The sequence below is a fragment of the Teleopsis dalmanni genome, chromosome X, assembly GCF_002237135.1.
Source record: "Teleopsis dalmanni isolate 2A chromosome X, ASM223713v2, whole genome shotgun sequence".
NCBI lineage: Eukaryota > Metazoa > Arthropoda > Insecta > Diptera > Diopsidae > Teleopsis > Teleopsis dalmanni.
In genome coordinates, this window is record NC_051848.1 from 22,869,940 (window position 1) to 22,877,456 (window position 7,517).

The 7,517-nt window shown below is 29.1% G+C and overlaps 1 long non-coding RNA gene across 1 annotated transcript; it reads right to left on the minus strand.

Moving 5' to 3' along the window:
• Positions 1–3,883: 3,883 nt before the first annotated feature.
• Positions 3,884–6,989, minus strand: LOC119689012. Its single transcript, XR_005253329.1, has 6 exons — positions 6,802–6,989; positions 5,398–6,010; positions 4,906–5,332; positions 4,793–4,857; positions 4,079–4,229; positions 3,884–4,022 (listed from the first exon to the last, which is right to left on the minus strand). It is a non-coding gene; the product is annotated as an uncharacterized LOC119689012 (long non-coding RNA).
• Between the last annotated feature and the right edge of the window lie 528 nt (positions 6,990–7,517).

Genomic DNA, 7,517 nt, shown 5'->3' on the forward strand with positions numbered 1-7,517 from the left:
TATCGCTATAGTATTTTCTAAGTATAGCATGTGTAAGACACTTTCAAAATGTCAATTATGCAATTCATAGTTAATAGCTCTGGAGAAAATATAAGCACATTGCATACGATTTGAAATCGGAATATAGTGCACAGACTCGTAATTTAAGGTATAACACATTTATTGTATTAATAATAAACTTAAGCATTTAATTACCTCTGCTCTCTCCTGCTCTTCCTGCAATCGCTCTTGTTCCCGCATTTTCATATAAATAATATGTTTTCTGACCATCGACAACCGGCGCGCCATTATGTTTTATTTTTCTTAGACAGAACTGACATTAAATTTTGAAAGAAAAGTAAATATTTAATAGCCAAAGAGAATTTGAGTTATGGTGTTGAAAAAATATATATATGATTTTTACATTAAATTTCTTTTACTATTTAAACAAACTCAAATATTTGAAAATATTCGGCCTACTGATTTGTTTTTCAATTCAATACTGGAATATTTTACATATTATTTACATTATATATCATCACTACAACTTGACATTCGTTTTCATCCCATCTCCAGAAATCTGTTCAGTTCAGTCATTGACCGATGCTTTAAAATTGAGTTCAAATTAAAAATATTAATTCCAGTTGAGAATTGAAGTACCTCTGAAATTATGAGATGTCATAGCATTCTTTTTTAATCCAGTAGTGTTGATTCTCGGGAATAACTGAGCGTCACCTCTTTCTACTTACCCATACCCATATCAAAAGTAAGATAAAGTTATAAACTAAGATTTACTATTTTTTACTTTAAAGATCTAAAAGCTTTCGACATTTACCAAAAAAGTGAAATGAAAAGATGACAAAGATGTACCTTTACGGTGGTATTGTCAAAAGAATCAATTATCCCGGCATAATCATAATTAAATAAATAAATGAAAACAAATAATAAAATTTCTGATCAAAATACCGTATAGAAGAATGAATGAAGTACACTTTTATATTTAAATAAGCGATTATTTCGTTTCACACTAATGTTTAAATCTGGGGTTTAAGCAAACTATGCAATTTCGGGATTATTTCCGATTTAGAGAGGCGACCGCTTACTAAGCCAAGCTTACTTTCTACTATTCGAATAATTGAGAAGAACTCATCTATGAAAATCAGGATAAAAGTTATCAAACGAAGTGTTCACTGGGTAAATTATCAGCTTCCTAAAAAATATGTAAAGACTATATTCTATAAAGACTTTCACTTTACTTAGCTTTGTCTGCATATAGAAAAAGTTCCAGTCCAATGTAGTTATGAAACCAGATGTCCATCAAAGGAACATTTTTATATTGACTTTAATTTTTATTATTGGCCGTAAATTTTATTCTTTCTAAAAAGAACGGAACATGATCCTCCATAGATCGTAGGCGAGACGTATGTTCATTGGATATAAAGCTTATGAGTAAAATAACTGAAATTCTCGTTAATTCAATCATTTAATATTATCATTTTGATCAGTTCTTATTTATTTAGAATTATCTTATTAAAAAAAGTAGAGATATATCAATAACTTACTTACGTTTTAGCAGCTTCGTATCTAATTTGCTTGGAATTTGGAAGATATTTGGTTTATTACATTCTCTACATTCAATTTATTAAAACCACTGAGGAGGAATGGAGTTTTCTTTTCTTGCAGATTCTAAACAAAAAGAGAAAGTTTAATCAATAACTTAATTATGATATGAACTCAGAAAGTGTGATGTCAATATCGATGTGAAGCCTTCCACAATCTTTCCACTGGGTTGTGAAGAAGGTGTGTTTAGATGTAACGACTGATAATATATCATTAAATATATGGCGGGCTATTATTATTATTTTTTGAAAACTAAACCTATTTAGAAGTGACTGTAATGCTATACGCACATATAGGTATATATGTACTTTTTTTTTGAATGATTATTGAAACAGGCATGACTTACAGTAAATGCAGTCAATTCATTTCAATCTCTTTTTCTAACTATCAGATACTAATAGTGACTTTAAGTATAAAATTGCAATTGTTTCAAATAAGAAATCGCACAAGAACCCATTTTCCTAATCTTGAATAATCATAAATATTATAAAATCGCGGATTACCTGGTGAGAGAGTGCTGATTTTGTATTATAATAATTAGTTATATAGCGAATTTGTGACTCCAACACTTGAAGTTTTGTATACATGATTCAATTAATTTTTTTTTCTCAAAATTCCACTAAAATTTTGACTGTAAAAGTTTTTATTACTTTTACTATAAATAAATAAAATATTTGATTTTAATATTAAACTTTCATATCATTAATTCACAAATAATAACACATTCAAGTCAATGATTACTTAGTTTTTAAAACAAAATTTTAATTTAATTTTTATTTATTTCGAATGATGTCTGGAACTAAGTTCAATTATGAATAAGCCACAGAGGAAAGAATGTCGAAGCAAATGCATTGAGAAGTCAACTGTCATGAAAAGAGTTAATAATACTTAATATTTCATCTATTTGATAGTACTATTATGAGAGCTCTTAATGAATCTAAACAGCCCATCGTCTAGTCATTGAGACTTTTGACATTGGATGTATGCATGTATATTTTGAATCAGTATATGTGGAGAAAAAAATAAGGATACCATGGCTTTTAGACTATGGAATATGGAATAACTGATTTAATTTGGGAAACGAGTTCTTTAGAATAAATTCTCATTTTCTCACTCGTCGAGACGTGTGTTACTGTCAAAACTATTGACACATTGCCATCTTCAGATTTTTCAATAGAGTCCTGCACTCTATATATCAAAGTACAACTAAAATTCCAATTAATGACATAAAGTACGAGAAATTCCTCTTCCTTATTTGAAATAATTACATCCTCATTTAATTTAATTAAACGAATTAAATCATTCTTGTTTCGCTTACGATAACGTCTTCTTCTTTGTTTGATGGAAGGCGAGTTAGTATATATCTCTTAATATTACACAGTTGTCAAGATGTCTGAAAGGCTGTTTTAAACTTATTAAGAATTATTTGATGGGTGAAAGATTAGGACATGTACATATATATATATATTATGCAAAATAGAGAAACAAATCGGATTACTACGTATATATGAAACTCTACATTTGGATATCATGATTTTTGTAAACACTTAGTTGCTTAGCTGAATCTACAAATGCGTTCACGAATCTTTTATTCACTAATTGCATGGACTGCGATATTATTTGGATCATATGACCCAGATTAGATGTAAGAAGACTTAAATATCTTTTATGCTCATTTCAACGGTGATCCATTCTGACAAGCGGACTATGTAGGAGTTACAATTGTGAATAGGAGATGCAATCTATCCAGCCTTTTCTTCATCTTCAACATCTGGGAAGCCGTCTTTTTACTTGGTTGACTTTATCAAGAAGACAATGACAATGATTTCAAATGATTTAAGGAGCTATATTGAAAACAATTATTGGTAGCGGGTCTCCCCTAATATTTTCAATATCATAACAATCATGAATAGATGGCTTCAAGTAAGAATGTTTCACATGTTCTTCCAATAAAATCTAACACAACCTAATATACCATATGTGTTCATTGTTAGTATGTGAGCTGTTCTTATTTGTAAGAAATAAACTAACTTGTGGAATGATTTAAAAGAAATGTGTTCAAATCTTTGATTATATCTCACAACACCAAATCAAAAATTTGTTATTGTTAATACACAACACACTTCCGATTTCTTTACACCGTAATGAAACTTCTATTAAGATTTTTTTTATAGAATGAACTGCGTATGATATATAAAGTCCAATACATTCTGTCTACTTATTATAAATTTATTAACATTATATGATATAGTCAGATTTTTATTACATATTTATCATTACTAATAATTTTAAATAATAAAATTCTTAAAAATCCAATTCCTAATGAGCGTGCAGACATTCAATTTTTATGTCTCTTACATATCAATTAGTTCCACCACATATCTTCAAATAATTATATTATGGTGCTAAGTGTGATATAGGTGCTGAAAAAAAAATTGCTAGATTGGTAAAAGTTTGTTGTTTCACAGTATTCACGTACCGTTTAAAGCCATCACTCCTTTCTAATAAAACCACCAAGATAAAAGTTAGAACACTCCATCAAATCGGCTATGGTGGTCTATTATACTACAGGTCCATCATGCTGTCACATCTTGAAAAATACTTAATAGTTCTGCAGTGCGTTTTCCAGTCTTAAAAAAGTTTGTTTAAATCAATATACCAAATAATAATGTATATATTGAAAGTGTATATATGTATGTTAAAAACACCTAGGTAATACTACATATTCATAGCTTATGAATATGTGAGTCTTTAAAGCACTAAATGTTAGAGCATATAAAGATAAAAAGAATTTGATCATAGTTATTTTGTGATAGTTCCTCTTGGATTCATATATCAGTTAATTGAAGCTATAGATACTATAGGTATAGGTATAGGTACTCGTTGAACGCAATAGTAGGATTTTTATTAGCAGACGGATATTTGAGAGTTGACATGCAAAGAAAAACTAAAAGATAAACTTATACATCCAGTATTTAAATACATTTCGATAAGACTTCTATAAATTGAAATACATGAGTATGTGGTCACGTCTATTAAATCATTTTAAGCAAGTATTTTATAGATATCTACACTCTTTATCACATTATATAGCCGGGCTTGTTAGTTATATTATTGTTTCTAGTTTTAAATTATCAAGTGAATAATGGCTAAGATTATTGAAATATAAAATACATGTGTCTGATTCGCATACCAATATTATCGTCTTGTATGTACGGGCCTTCTCGATCAATATCCATGATGTTGAGAACATCAAACCTAATATATAAAAGTTAATGACGGTAATATGAATTTAATTATACTTACCTTGTGTTGACAATATTAGATTGATACCACTGGAGTTTTAGTAACTATACTAATACTTCTTCATGCAATACAGTTACTAATAAATTTCTTCACGTAATGCAGTTAGGGCAATGTGCCATGCTTAGAATAGTATTCTACTGTTAGTTGATTGTGCTTATCATTTAAGATATATCTTAAATGAAATTACATATTTCGAAACATTTTCTACAGTAGAAGTAATCCTTTTTATGAATCAAATACATGTGCATGCTTGTTTAATAAAGTATCGTCACAAAGATTGTCGCAATGGATCTCATCAAATGAGACCTCGTCGCTCGTCGTTCTGGAATGGCATGAACAGCGTCAAATAACTAAACGTGAGTTATAATATTTGTTAACAAAACACTTTAATATGAGCAAATATCAGTCCTTTAACTGAAAAGTTACGCTAGGAAGATAATTGAGATAAGTATATTATAGATGAGTATTATTATTGAATTTAAATTCACATACCATTTATTTAGCATCCATTTTTACATTCCAGAAAAACGAATCTGATTTTCACTGTGAATATATGTTTGTTCGCACGATTATTCTCTTTCTCTATCCAATGATATTAGCTCCGAATGAAATACGATTATAAAGTAATAACACATTGTATGTTCCTAATGACAATACGTATCGTATGCAAGTGATCTATGCAGAACCTTTTCAATCCAAGTCCAGAGACAAGAATTTTATATGTTAGAAGAAGTTTTTCAACTTAAAGTTCTAAAAGCTTATCATCTGGATAAAATTTACAAAGCGTTACTTGTTTTGTTAAGAGCTCGTAACTGAACCAAAAGAATCATATTTGACTGCTGACTAATATACTGTCATATATAAGCTAACTATTTCAAAGATATTCAAATGGTTCCAAACGGAATATTTTGGACCCAGCCATATTAAGATATCTAAAATGTTTTCTGAATTAATGGAATGTCTCATTACTAAATCATTTTCAGTTTTTATTTCCAAAAAATAGATTTTTCAAAAATCCACAAACAGATGACTTCTTAACAGGTTCTGATGCAGAAGGTGTGGGTTCGTTGGCTGGTGCACCGCTATTGTTTTCTTGAGCTAAGGCCTAAATTGAGACAAAATAGACAAAGTTTTCATTTTAGAGATATTACATAAATATATATAATAACATATGAGAATATATTAGCAAGTAAAGTTGGTTAAAATAATATTGAATAAAAGATTGTTATTGACATATTGATTTGTAAAATGTGAAGGTGGCTTAAGTTCATTATTTCACATATGAAAATGACTAAAATCTGACCTTTATGAATATCGTTAAAATTTCTACTAATCAACTTATAAAAATTTTATAATCCATTAAATTAGTGATTGTTTTATAGATGTGGAACTTTGAATTGAAGTTTTCATTTATATTGGATAAGCATGAAAATCTGGTTAGATGAGGATTCGAACTGGGTTGATTTCCTTCGCTTTGTATGAGAAGTCGCGGTTCATGCATAATATCTTTAGAACTTCTACCTTTAAGGTGATTTTTTGCGTCTGTCACACTGAAAATATCTCATCCGAGCCCATTATTTATGCTTAAGTCGAATTCGGTGCATAAAGCTGCCACTTAAACATAACCTTATTTTTGATTTGTCAAATATCAAATGCAGCGACCCACATATCGCTACAGTATTTTCCAAGTATAGCATGTGTAAGACACTTTCAAGATGTCAATTATGCAATTCATAGTTAATAGCTCTGGAGAAGATATAAGCACATTGCACCCGATTTGCATAAAATGAAAGTTAAAATAAAACATCTTACGAAAATCGGAATATAGTGCACAGGCTCGTAATTTAAGGTATAACACATTCGTTGTATTAATTATAAACTAAAGCTTTTAATTACCTCTGCTCTCTCCTGCTCTTCCTGCAAACGCTCCTGTTCCCGCATTTTCATATAAATAATATGTTTTCTGACCATCGACAACCGGCGCGCCATTATGTTTTATTTTTCTTAGACAGAACTGACATTAAATTTTGAAAGAAAAAATTATATTTAATAGCCAAAGAGAATTTGAGTTAAGTTATTGAAAAAATATATATATATGATTTGTATATTAAATTTTCTTTACTATGTAAAAATTTGAAATGTTTGGCCTACTGACTTGATTTTTAATACTAGAAATTCTTGAATATGTAATAATTTTTATTGTACAATTCTTGGGTAGAAAGTTTTATACCTACCAAAAATCCAGATACGGCATATTTTTATCTTTGTATCGGCAAAGTTGTTGTTATATATGTATATACATATATGTTATATATTGTATATTATATGTTGGTTATAATAAAATCAAATCAAAGTAAATAAAAAGTGTTATTGAAATGTGGTTAAGAACTTACAATGTTGTTAGAAGATGTATGTAGTCAAATCTCTAGATTTTAGTATACGGTGTCTCATGCTTTAATATTAAATATTTAAATTTAAATATTTTACTATTTCATGAAAATAAATAGATTTTAGTTATTGAAAACCGACTGTAAGACTTGGCTTTTATCGCATGAGCTCTTTATACGCGATGACAGAATTTCCACCTCTGTCCAAGTAACGCATAGGTGTCG